This window comes from Siniperca chuatsi, linkage group LG23 (assembly GCF_020085105.1).
Source record: "Siniperca chuatsi isolate FFG_IHB_CAS linkage group LG23, ASM2008510v1, whole genome shotgun sequence".
Lineage (NCBI taxonomy): Eukaryota > Metazoa > Chordata > Actinopteri > Centrarchiformes > Sinipercidae > Siniperca > Siniperca chuatsi.
In genome coordinates, this window is record NC_058064.1 from 13,020,327 (window position 1) to 13,034,571 (window position 14,245).

The 14,245-nt window shown below is 39.5% G+C and overlaps 1 protein-coding gene across 8 annotated transcripts in view; it reads right to left on the reverse strand.

The window, feature by feature from the left end:
- The window catches only part of nrcama (neuronal cell adhesion molecule a), a 61,104-nt gene extending 46,859 nt beyond the window's left edge, over window positions 1–14,245 (reverse strand). For 2 of the 8 annotated variants that reach the window (XM_044185711.1, XM_044185710.1), the window contains exon 1: window positions 13,947–14,242. The gene's annotated coding sequence lies outside the window, so the exon portion shown is untranslated. Of the gene's footprint in view, window positions 1–13,946 lie in introns of all 8 variants that reach the window. The other 6 variants (XM_044185715.1, XM_044185713.1, XM_044185709.1 and 3 more) reach the window with 6 other exon arrangements.

A 14,245-nucleotide genomic window follows, 5' to 3' on the forward strand; every position in this document is an offset into this window, starting at 1 on the left:
AAATCAATATTTAACGTGCTGTTTCTTACACACCTGCCAATCTCTGACCATTCCTCAAATGACTATAATCTACACCTCTCATCTCTAGAGCTTAGACTCCAGAACACAATCTTCACCTTGTTTATATTCTTGTTCCAAATTCTTAAATGTATTTTTCAGGTCTCTTAAAAAAAGTTATATCACAATGTCAAATAATTACATGTAGCCTACTGTATGTGAAAGGGGTCACTGGTAGTGATGAACCCACAGAGGATTATCACCCAACTCTGCAGTTCTGCTCAGCTCTATGGAGCGTTTTAGCGTCTTTCAGCTCATAGTTTTGGTCATTCCCAAAAGCAGTAAGAAACTAAACCTATTGTACATGACCTGCCTAAAGGCTCAGACATACTTTCTGTGTCCCGCATCTGCGTACCGCGCACACTGTTCCATTCATACTACAATCAGGGTTCGCGGGGGTCTGGCGTTCCATGCCTCAGGATCTTCGCAGCAAAGTATAGCGGCAAGTTACAGATTGGGCTGTAACAATGTGTCATGGATTATTTCTGAGATGTGCCAAGCTCTATGGCCTGCAGCTGGAGTTTGTTGCCTTCTCGTCCCAAGCACAGTGGGCGGACATAGCACAAGATTTCTGGATGATTTGGAACTTTCCACTGTGTTTGGGCGCCATCAATGGAACGCACGTGCAAATCAAAGCACATCCAAAGTCGGGCAGCGACTACAAAAGGTCCCCTCCATTGCTCCATTATCTGGAGCATGCACAATCAGAGTGCTTGCTATCCATGGTCACAACTTTTGGACTGCCCAGGCTCCTCGCGGACATGGGTGGATGATGACATTTACGTCACGCGGACCAAAGCGGACGCTCACGGTCACCCGGACTCAGAAAGTATGAATTTGGCTTAACACCAAATGGTGGACAGACAAAGCTAGCAACTAGCTGGTGAACATAACGGAGCATTCAGCAGCAAAAAAGCCAAAAATTTCCATCAGCAGTTGGTGGAGACTAAAAACAGATCTAAAAGTAGAGTGGACTTAAATTGATTAGGTGGAAACAAACACGACTCCAAATGAATGCTAATGTTGCTCTGTATCTGCTGGATGTGCTAGGCAACTGTCGGCTAACACGCCATATCAACTTTATAAGGTGATAATACGTCAATGTTGTCTTTGTTGCGATGTACCCAAATGAAAATTAGTTATTGCAGGTTTAACTACAACAATGGTTTGCCATTACATTTTCAATGCAGAAACCACATTGATTTTCTCAACTGTTTCTACTATTTAATCACCCTGCTATTAAGCACGCTGTTTGGTTCAATTGCAGCAAAAGGCAAGAGTCTTTGGTCCATATCCCTCTGGCTATACCAACATCTGCTACCACAAGGCTAATAGCCAACATGGATAAGGAGAGGTGCAATCTTGTGCTGACACAAGAGTACATATACAAAACAAACTTTTTTCCCCCCTGTTTAGCCAGGCCCAGACCTGCAGGACAAGTGTGACTTAGCAGAATTCAAACCCACTTAAGGTGATCAATACAAAAAGGAGTCACCAAGAGAGCATAAACCCCAAGTGTACAAAGAGATCTGTCCTCGAGCCAACTCCAAGTATTTCCTGTAGACGATAAGCTGCTTGTCTGAAAGTTTAACTTTTATACAGATGCAAATGCAAAAATCTGATCCAAGATCAATAATACTGTGAGGAAAACTTCACATACATGTAAAGGCAGGTTCTGTAATGGACCTACCAAAGTAGCAGACCCTAGCAGTCTGCTATCATTCAATCTCTCGTTGCAGGCATATGCTATTCACTGCTGCCCACAGGGCTCTACAGCCTTGTTGGCCAGTGGTGCTGAGCTTGTGGCAGGCCAGACAGCATGGACCCAGCTGTAAAAGAGAGTCTGTAGCTATCTCTATACAAAGGCCCCACTCAGCACATTGGTACTCTAAAAACAGATGCTGTCTGAACTAATGAGAGTATTTCGCAGCAAAGTGGCAAAGTGTTTACATTGGGACAGTCTACAACTCCATCTGTACAAAGGCATTCTCTTCTATTATGTTTACTAGTCTATTAAAGGTTATGCCACATTTGAGGAATATTAACATTATGACTTTGATTAAGTAAAACTTAATCTTTATTGTCTCAATTGGAACTGAATCCCCGCTTTTGGCTAGATGTAACAAAATGCCCATCTGACCACAGGGATTTTGGCTAAACAAGATAAACTGAGTTAACCCACTCGACTCCATCCAACCTGTGTTAATGAGCTTGTGAAGGATCACACAGCTGTCTAAAAACAGGGGCCTCTGCTTTCAGCAACACTGATGCCCTCTGGGTCCCCGGCCCTAATCCCAAAATCAATAATCCGAGTGTCAATACAACCCCGTGTGCTGATACTTATGGATTTGGGATTCCTGATACACGCTAGCAATCAGTGTTTTAATGTGAATGCTCTGGTGTGGGTATACTGTGAGAAAAGTCAGTCAATTCCAAACCACAAAAAGGTGAAAGGAAAAGAAAATTAACAGAGAAAAGGAACCACAAACAAATCCTAAACCTGATTTTGGAGCTGTATCCCTCTCCCATTTCTCTGACAGAACAAGGACAGTACATCCCTAATCATCCCAAATTCGACCCTACTACATGGGGGAGTGTGAGTACAAGTGACAAGCGGGGCAAAGCACTCAATAATTCATCACTCAGTATAGTATTTTGTGGCCTGGCTTTGATACACCAAAGCAGGGGCAGAGCTTCTAAGCAAGAAGAGAAGAGCCATACTTTTGCATATATATGTGAGAGGATATCAATTATTCAAGTATGAATCCTCTCTCACAGCTAGAGGGACCCTACACTCAGCTCAAAGTTGTTGTTTTTTTTAGCCATTTTCAGGTGTTAATTCAATGTCTGATGCCATCAAGAAAATATTCAATTATGTACAGTAGGTGGCTTCGTAGATGTAGTCCCTATCTGAATTTCTCCTATATCCATTTTCAGATGCAAAATGATGTCATGCGGCAAGATAAAAATGCTCAAATATCATGCAGTATGTCAAACACAGGAAAACTGCATTATTAAAGAGGAATAATGGTCAAAAGCTAAAACCATTACCAACCGAAAGACACTTCTTAACATCTTGACAATAGGGCTGCAACTGAAGATTATTTTCATTAGCAAATTATCTGCCTATTGCCAAGCTGGTTTATTTATATTGCTTGTTTTGTCTGACTAACACACTAATACAAATGTAATATTATAGAAGGTTAGGAATACCAACAAATGTTTATATTTGAGAAGCTGGAACCAGTAAAATTTTGAAATTTTTGCATGAATTCAATATCCTGCTCCTAGTTGTTTCTCCATGAAATTATTTCATGCATAAAATTCATCATACATTTTTCTTTTGAGAGCAGGGTGGTCACTGGTACAACATTTATGAAGTAAATGGTGGTCTACATTGTTATCAACTTCTTGGGCACAAAGACATGTTTTCTATATTATATTATCTTTGATGTACAGTCCAATGTAGTGCAGATACACATCAGTCAGGTCTTCCCTGAAATTATCTGTCTCTGAGGAGAGGAGGATAAAGATTGATGTATGGATGGATAGCTAAGAGATAGATAGAGAGATAGATAGATAGAGAGAGAGAGAGAGAGAGAGAGTGGATGCATTCAAATGTCATATTTGATAACGTCATTTTTATGGAACAACAAGCAGTAATTCATATGGTTTGCAAACAAATAAAATTGTGTCTTCAGTTATTTAAAGCTGCTCTAGTCAATATTTTTTATATAAGCAATGGATCAAATGAAATGTGAAAGGGCTCGCTCATAGCATATTTGTTTTGGTTTTACGGCCCACAACTTTACTGCTTTGATTCACTCACACTGCTCTCATCAGTATCTTTTTCTGGCAGCTGTTCTTGCAAATAAAGTACTGATAAACCCACTGTACGCTACCTGCCCAGCACCAAGCGTCAAACAGACAGATTTAGTAGCTACAGTACAGAGACAACTATTTTGCTCAGGAGTTGGTGAAAACCAAAACAGAGCTAAAAGTAACGAGTCAATATCGGACTTACATTCGTCAAGTGGCCAGGAACATGACTCCAAATAAATACTAATGCTGCTCCGTATCGGCTGGATGTTTAAAGAAGCCACTGTTTGTTCGCCATATCAACTCTAGAAGGGGCTAATATGTTATTGTTGTGTTTACAGCTTGTTGCCCTGTGTCCAAGTGGCCCAAAAAACAAAAAAATCTATTAATGCAGGTTTAAAGTTCATTTATAATTACATTATAATGATGTGTGTTAAAGAGTTCAACATGTCACACAGACAATTTCACTCCTTGCCATGCCCTTCCACAAGAAGGGAAAAAAAGACATCAATGACATTCATAGTAAAACACAAGGACATGCACAAGTGCGGGCTAAAGTTGGCTCAAGCATTTTTTTAAAGTTAGAAGTACACTAATAACTAACTAAAAACAAATATTTCCATCAATGATAAATACACAGCATATTATATATGTGCATATTATTGTGAATGAGTTTCATCTTTAATATAATGTTAAAGAGAATGCTTTTCTGTTGGGGTCTAACCCCAAAAGCTGAAGTTCAGAGCGCATTGGAGAGCCTGGTGATCAAGTAAAATACTTCTAATAGCTATAGTGAAATATGGGATGGTAAGGCCAGAAAATATGTTCATGAAATCCTATATGACATTTCATAATTGTTCTGTATTCGAGTACATATTTTTACATGCAAAAATAGATATAGCCAGCTGCAGTCTAATTCCTGGGCTTCACCAGGAAACATCAAGTCACTCTCAGCAATCACGTCCATGAAAATTCAGCTGGCTACGCTAAAGTGTTCAGTTGAGGCAACCACAAGGCTCCAGACCAGAGACCCACATATGAGGGTGGTAATGGCGTTACTGTGAGAGAGTGTGAGAGAGTTACTATAAAGGGCCAGGTCAGTAAGAGTGGGTTAAAGAGAAAGATATGCTGTGGACAATGGTATTCTTTACAAATCTAAATTGTATGTATGTCTATAAAGTGTCTTTGTGACAAATGCTTTGTTAAAGCTCTATAGAAATAAAATGGAACTTGATTGGAAATAATGATAGCATTTTGTCTAGCACTGTCTTTATATTATTGTCTCTGGAAATTTCATAGCTACTGGCTCCCAGCCAAGTCATTAAAACAGTTAATTATCTGTGTATGAGTGCAAGTAGCTGTTAGAAAAAGTTATTTTATTAATATATATATAATATAGTTAAGCATAGTTCTGTCTCTCTTTTGCAAGAGAGTCAGAAAAGAAAATGAATTGAGATTTGATGCCATAAATTTCCTGCTTACTGGTGATACATGGTTTATTTTTGATAAAAAGATAATAGTTATTATTAACACACAGAATTTTGTATAAAGAGATGAAGATGTACAGTATTTGCTGTGTATCTTAATGGGACAAGATCAAAGACACAACTATGGTTTGTGAGTTGACTGTTTTGAGCTGACCCATGATTACACAAAGATGTAGAAGAAGAAGATGTAGTTTCTTTTAGCATTTGTGCCAGAAAAGCATTTGTAGTAACAGCTAAAATGATTAATAGCAAAAATGTGTCAGAAATTAGGTTGATTTCTGATGGATAGGAAGTAGCCTCAGTCACTGTATGGTTGACAAGATAATGACTAATGTCCTTACTTCCTGTTGATGATATATTTTTAAAATGAACACATTAGAAATCAAATCTTCTATGGCCCTACATCTTTGTATATACATTCCCTTTGAGCAGCTAGTGTGTCTAATTAAAATCTAACTGTGTGAGAATCATCCGTATATGTATTTTAGCAATCTGAGCAGGGACATCAGGGTGATCTCTTCCCCACAGAACAGCGATTGGGAGAGCAGAGATAGTAGCTAATTTGGTAGAAAACAACCTGATTACAATCTATTCCTCCTTTTGATCAGTACCAGCCACAGAGAGGATCCCTGAAACTTTGTTTCATGCTAAGCTGATATGCATTATAAAAACTTGAAACAAATAAATTTAAAATAACTAAAAAAAACATAAAAAGCTGTAGGAGGAGGTGGTCTGGAGATACCTACATCTTCAACTGAAGTGTATTTGTCTCATATCTCATGTCCAAGCTAAACTGTTACAACAGCGGCTATGGGTGCAATACGTCAGGGTGAGTAAAGTAGCCTAGCTCTGAGAGGACAATGCAGAGTATCTGGCAGCCCCAGCTCAGCAGTTTTAGGGGTGAAAGAGATAGGGACAGAGTAGAGTGGCAGGGTGGGGCATTATCACTGATGTGAAATGCCAGTGACTTATCGGCAGGCATCCAAAGGCATCAAATAATGCTGAGCAAGAACAAACAGGAAATGAGTTATTCTTACAGTAAGTCATAGTACCCACAGCCTGGACTGCATCAGGTCTGTTGACATGAAACACCTGCTGAAAGTACATTAAAATGGGTTTGTGTACTGTTTACAATAGGAAGGGCAAATTATCACCAAACTGGCTTAACGTTAATAATCTTAATGTAATTTTTCACTTATCTACTTACCCAATGGCTGTCAAAATCCTATATACTGTATAGTTTGGCTCACCACACGTGATGAAGCAGTCTCAGGTTTCCCCAAATTACAGGAAGTAAACTGGGTCTTTTTTACTCTATATAGCTATAGATTTTTGAAATATCAAAACAACATTTGGAAACACTTTAAATGTGTTCATAATGCATATACATTACTTTCATGTCACTGAGAGCAAGACCTTGCTCTTACAGCTCAGTGTAATTTAGTATGCTTCAGAGGCATGAACAATACTGATGAAATGTGAGGCGTATGTAATATTGTTACAAATTAAAATGCGTAAAGTGTGTGTCATGGGGTTTCTATTTACCCTGCAGCGCATAGTGTGAGCATGTGGATTGTTGGAATAAACAAAGCGGGTTTAACAAGACAGATGTTGTACGACTCTCTTTCTCTCTTCAATGCTCATAAACATGTGGATCTGTCTGCCTTCAATTGGTTTATCAGTTAACAGACACATCTTAAGCTGATAGATGACTTTTCCACATTGAGAACGGCTTCTGTTCTCCGTCCTCTTCATCCGCTCACTGGACAGTTTATCTTTTTCTACAAAGACATTCTTTCAGCACGGCCAGAGGGCACTTATTGAAGGCGGGCTGGCCTCAGAAAGGCCTTGTCTCTGGGGTCAGACGAGTAAGATCAAGAACACGTGCAGGCTCCATTGAACTGGAGCCGCTTTTCCCACATCATACACATATTGATGATTAGCAGATGCTCTTTATGTAAAGTGTCCCCTGAACAATTAAGTGTTTTTGTTACCACTAGGTCTTCAATTCAAAAATGCTGCTGAGAACAACTTTTACTAAATAATGACATGGTGAAATGTGCCAAAAGATGTTACCAGAATATTCTGTAGATATCCTAAGGTATAGGCAGTGACATCAGTGTTGCCACAGGGAGCATTAGTTGTCATTGCATTGTCAGCTTCGGGCCAATGAAATACCTTAAAAAGCAATACATAATTACACACTCTACAAATCATGTGTAAAGGCTCTAAAATAAACCCCCCATCAAACGAATCTCTCTTCATGGCTGGGAGATATCTGCCTATGAGAAGAGAAGCTAAAAACCAGCCGTAGCTGACAGATTCAATTATGCCCTGTAAAAACATCTTTAATAATCATTGTTAAGGCTGGTTGGTTCACACCCATCATGTGATGCTGGTGCCTTGCACCAATTGGATGTTTGGTGTGATAAAAGGAGCTCTTTAATGGCTTCTTTGACCTAAATCCTCACTAATCATTTTAGAGCTGTGACAAAGATTCTGGTAGATGGAGGTAATATTATTTTTAAGCCTACTGTACAATGAATTAAGCTCCCACCACTGGGATTTGAACATTCCTCCTTTGTTTCCCTTAACACTGTAAAAAAAAGAGGATATATATAACCATATGCCTTTGATATAAGTTTACATATTATGTATTTTTTCCTCTTCCAGAGAGCCAAACACCTGATACTTCCTGATACTGGAAAATGTATAATAGCAATTTCTGAATAAAAAGATCTGAATTTGGATTGGCAAAAGTGGCATTTTTCTTAAGCTCTGAATGGATTTAACATGATTGGAATCAAAGGCATGAACACTCAAATTAAACTGCAGTAAAAACAAATAATCTTTGCCTGCGTATGGCACAGTATGTAAAATTAAATCACCCGTTCAGACAGATATGTTTTTACACTCAGCAAGTGACAGCTACTACCAGTCTGGCAACTCCTCTGCTCTCACCCACTCTCCCATCTGTTGCCCACCTGATCCACACAAACAACTCATCTGCGGCCTGCAAGCAGACTCAAACCTACTGATGACTCTATTCAATTCAAAAGAGCCTGATAGGAAACTAAAAAAATGCATGATGTCAAAGAGGTGAATAAAAGTGGAATTACTGACTTATCGTGTGAGTGTGTACATGTATGTTTTTATAGAATGTGTATGTGCACATGTGTGTGTCTGTAGTAGGAGCAGCATGCTATGTCTCTTTTTATTACTCTCCAGTCTCTTGCTCTACTTAGATGCGTCCTGGCACCACATCTCCTCTTCACTGCAGCTCTGGTTTCCTCTTCCTTAGTTATTCCACATGTCTTCTCCTCACTCTTGTCCCCAATACTGCACTTTTCTTTTTCTCCTCTCCTCTTTCCCTCCTCTTCTTTCCTTTTCTTTCCTCTCCTCTGCTTTTTTCCTTTCCTCTCCTCTCTTCTCTTTTCCTCCTTTCCTTCCCTTTTCTTTCCTTTCCTTTCCTTTCCTTTCCTCTCCTCCTCTTTCCCTCCTGTCCTTTCCTTTTCTTTTCTTTCCTCTCCACTCCCCTCCTCTCATCTCCTTTCCTTTCCTTTGCTATTTTCCCCTCTCCTCTCCTGGTTTATAAACCTCAATTAATGACTTAAAACAGTTAAATGAAAGACTATAAACTATATCTACTCTTATACTGAGATACTGTGTAAGGTATTTAGTGTAGGGCTGCAACTAAAACAGTTATTACCTATTATGAATTAATGTGATGATTATTTTCTCGTTCAGTCATTTTGTCTATAAGATTTTTAATAAAATGTCAGAAAATTCAAAACCCAAAGATATTCAGTTTACAATGACATGAAACAGAGAAAACAACAAATCCTCATATCAGAATTTTTGCTTGAAACGTGATTTAAACGATCACTCAATTGTAGTTGCAGATTAATTTTCTGTCCATAGTAAACTGGAATACAGTGTCAGCTAAGTGGCTCTGATGTATATTTGACATTAGACTCTCATGTTGAGTCAAGCCTGTCTAACACATTTGGTATGTGCACAACTCCTCATTGCCCTTCCTTGTGCAAAAACTGTGTCTCTCCCATCACCCAGCAATAACATCATTTTCCAAAAAAGGAAGAAAAACACCACAAAAAAACCATCTGTCTTGTATGGAAGGCAGGAAGAACATAAGCATCTGCTCTTTCAGGAATCTACCAGCAGCAGCAGAGCGTCACACTCCAGGCCCGGCTTTAACCGTCCCCCATTTTCCAATTCATCTATCTTCAGCCAGTCATGCTGATTTAATGTGTCCCGGTCCCTTAATGAAAACAGCCATCCAAACATGTCCAGCTGTGAGCCAAAGGTGTGGGGGTACAGCGGGGGTGTGGAGGTAGGTTTATGCCCCTCCCACCCACTAACCCATCATCATCGCCGCAGGGTGCTGATGCTATTAACCAAAAGCATACAGAAGAATCTATGATACTAATTGTATTCATTTGGCTGCAGCTTCCCAGTTGGTCCAACAGATCTGAGCCAGGAGTTTATGAATCTAAGACAAAAACCCAGGATGCGCCTATTATGACTTCATTAACATGTGCACCTGCATACTTCATTGGCAGTTGCTTATAGGGAGAGAGCTTAACAACCTCTGGGGATAAATAAAAAAAGAAGCATTGTTTCCTTGTTGTGGCAATGCCTGAAGGAGTGCAGGGACTGAGAATTAAAACTATAATTACAGCATAGTATGCATTGTTACAGAAACACAAAACATAAACATTATGCAGATGTGCAAACAGATTATCTCGCAGCATTTCCTCAGTATATCAAGGATGGTATGGACTAGAAGCCAATACCAAAACCTCACCGTATGAGCTGATTTTGAACGATTGATGAACGATTTTTCCGAGCAGGCATGCCTATCTTAAGTTAAGTAATTAGTTATTTTATTAATCAGTTTTTCTTAATCATTGTTCTCCATTTGATGACACTGTAAATGTAATATCTTTCAGTTTTGGACTGTTGGTCCAGAAAAACAAAACAAAACATGGCATTTAAGGACATCACCTTGGGTTTTCAGAACTTAGATGGGTATTTTTCACTCCTTCTTGACATTTCAAGACCATTAGAGAGTTGTGACAGTGTGACAGCAACTGTGGCAGTTTTCACTATTTGCAGAAATTTTACAGACCAACCCATTAATCGATCACTAAAAAGTAATAATAGGCAGAATAATTAGTATTGAAAAAAATTGTCCTCAGCCCAAAGTAATGAGCTTGGTTTAACAAATGCTTAAAAGCACTTATTCTGTTGCTAATTTTATAGTTGCATAGAGTGACATACTCCTGGAAAACATGGCCTTAAAATGCCCATTCCACAGTCAAATATCAGCAGTAAAAATAATATTGACTGAATGAAAACTTTTTAAAGCTGATATAGGCTGACGCAACAGTGTACCAATGTATGAGAGTCACAATATATACACTATATACGCACACTTACAATCTATATTAAAAAAATAAGAAATAGAGACTGAAAGCTATAACACTGTCACATGTCACAGTTTCAATGTCACCTGGGTGAAATGAAGGGGAGTTGACCTCAACCCTGATCCCTAAACAGCCCTGAACACAAAATTATGCACCTCCCTTGTCTGTAAATTGTGTCATCACTTAAGGCGACAGCAGGCAGAATGAGAATGCACCTAAACCAACCATAAGCTCCATCACCTGACTTGTGTCTAATGGGCTGTGGATAAATGGGAGAGCAACGATGACACTGCATCTGCCGTGAGTAATGGCTCAGTGCTGGCAGTCTGGGGAGTTGTCAGAGGAGACTGAAGTCATGCCTTGTGATGTCTCTTGGGGTCTCGCCAACAGTGATGGTGCTGCCAACACACAATACCTGCCATGCCATGACATGCCACAGCATTACATGGTATGTGTTTCATTTTCAAAATGACTCCTAATCATGCTAATTGATTAATAGCCCAAATAAATTATGGCTTTTTGTAAGTACTTGGTAAAATGATCACTTTAACAAACCAGATGTTCAATATTTTTAAGATGTGGATTCATTTGAGGTATTTTTAGCTGATATAGTATGTTTGAATATTAAGACAAACATATACTGTATCACAGCAGACATTTTTACTTGTTATAGTAGGAAAAGCACAGTTCATACTAATTTCATTAACGATGGCTCCTATCCATTCACGTGTCTAAATGGAATTGAGCCACCATTTAATTCCATTGTTTACACCTGTGCTTTTCCTACTGTGACATCATCAAAATGTCCTCTGTGAAAAAGGCCTGTTCTGTTGTGGAGGTTTACTGTTGCAAAGCACCACTATGAAATGAATGCAGAGTAAATATTACTGAATCTTTCCAGTACAACAGAAGGCTCTGATATTTGTGTAAAATCTAGCTTCATTTTTTGTTAATGTTACCTCTTTATTCGGTTTGGTTCACAGAAGGTCCTAACATAACTGCAGAGAGCCTCATCAAAAGGTTGGAAGCTTTTTTAGAGAGGAAAAAATAAATGTCTTGGCTCTCATTATGTTCCTGAACACAAGAATACAGTTTGAAATGCTGACTGGAACATTTCAGAATGTAGGTTAGCAGGATGATATTAGCATTCTAGTGCAGCTTCAGGTTTGCACAACACAACAGGAAGCTTCCCGTTCACTGCAACTGATTTACCACTTTTTCCAACTGAATACAAAGCTTGCAGAGTTGTTCTGTTATTTAGAACTGAAGAGAAAATAGCTCAGGAGTTACAGCAAAACTGACTTTACTGACTGAATTAACATATATACCATACATAAATATATTAAAGATAATATAATAATATTTGCATGAAGTATGGTTGAGGGTCAAAGTGAACACACCGCAACATGTCATACTGCATCACATAGTGTTACAACAACAGCAGATGCTGACTGCAGACATTAACACCTCATGTACTGTCAGATAGTGGGATTCTTAATACCATCACAGTGATTCTGTTTTATAGTCAGGTGTGATACCCACTGGTCATATACTATACAGCAAACAATATTACCAAGCATCTGTTACATATCACCAATCAAACAATCATATGTTTTGCGAAAATCCTTGCAACACAATGACATGTGGGCCCAATGAGAATTAAACCACTCGCCTTTTTGTTATCAATTCTCTACCACAGAGCAACAGGACCACTCTGCATGCATCTATGTGGAAGCAATGTAGGCCTTTCAGTAGTACATATTAAGCAGAATATGTTATTAAGACAATGGGGGACACTTGTGGGACTGGTGACCCCTTATATTCCCTCACACACACAAACACATACAAAGACAGCCCACCTTCCACCATAGCACCATATCAAATACAACCACCCTCTGTCCATTTACTCTATATCACATTCATATCAGCATACAGAAAACTGTATCTGGACACGGGCTGCAACTGACTATTTTCATTACTGATCAATTTACTGATCGATTCATCATGTTGTCTAGAAAATGTCTGAAAATAGTAAGTAGTCCTTATTATTATTATATTTGACAAGTAAAAGCAAATTTAAGAAGCTAAAAGCAGAGAACACTTAGAACCTTTGCTTGAAAATTGACGGATATGATAATCAAATTTGTGGTTGATTATTTCTTGGTTATTTGACTGGCTGATTAATAGATGAACTGAATAATAATTTCAGGACTAATATTGACTGCAAATGCTTAAGATTATGCATAAGATTCCTTTAGGAATGGGGTTTGAATTCATCCAAAAGGTGAATTGACTGTAACCAATCCAGTGTCAACGCCAACTGCCTGTAATCCACTCCTTTCTGTCTGCTTATGTCTTTGCATTTGAAGACCTGTAGAAAGATGTAGTTCCCTCTATGAAAAACAGCACATGGTTGATAGTTAGACAGCATTTTGAAGGGAACCCCGTACAAAAATCACAAATAATTTTCCTTCATGGACCCTTCTAATTTATTTTATGGAAGAATCAATGAAGAATGTTGATCAGTAATGGAGGCCGTTGCCCCTATTCATACCTCTAAGTCTAATATCTGAAAACAAGGCCTTAATGGATTTGCTGCCTGCCTTGAAGTCAGAAACACTTTAATTGACAGCTAGAGGAGCTGAGCTACATCTGGCTGCATCACTGGCAGACATCAAATAATCCGCTCAGCGGTGTGGGGCCTGGCTGCACCGGCCGGCAGCAGCAACAATAAGCACAAACCCTTCTGCTGCTGCAACCGCCGCTGAATGCGTTCATCCAACACATTGCTTTCTCTCCCTCTGCTTGCTTTGATGGTTGCTCTTCAAGATGCAGTGCATGCAGTGAGTAGACAGGCTGCAATGGTCTGCCTTTGATGCTCAGCAGAATCCAGATTAACAAAATCGACAATCGGCGTCAAGCGCCTACATATTGCTATATTATTGGCACCTGGTCATCCCGGTCAAGCGGCATCACCGGGATGTTGTGGCGAATGAAAATGCACCGACTTGACATATCCACTGCACCATTATTCTCAAGCGACATATGTTGGTACTGAAGACAACGGGGGGAAAATGTAATCCACATCTTCAAAAGAAAAAAAGAAAGAAAAAGAGAAAGGCATGTTCAAACTCACCGTCTGCTGCAAACCGGCTCCTGTATCCTACCCCCGGCAATGAGTGTGTGCTGATGCTGTAGAAAATGACGAGGGGTGTTTGTGTGTGTGTGTGTGTGTGTGTGTGTTTGAGGGACCGTGCCCGGCCAGTGTGTCCGTCCCCCCTCTCAGCCGCTGCAGCAGCAAGCTGTGGTCCACACGGATGCTCCGCTCTCCTCACCAGCTCCCCCGCCGCTGTCAAAACCAGCAGCGCCGAAGATCGTCTACACTTTTGGGAGGACGACACACTCATCGGCGAAAACCCGGCCCACTTTCCAGAC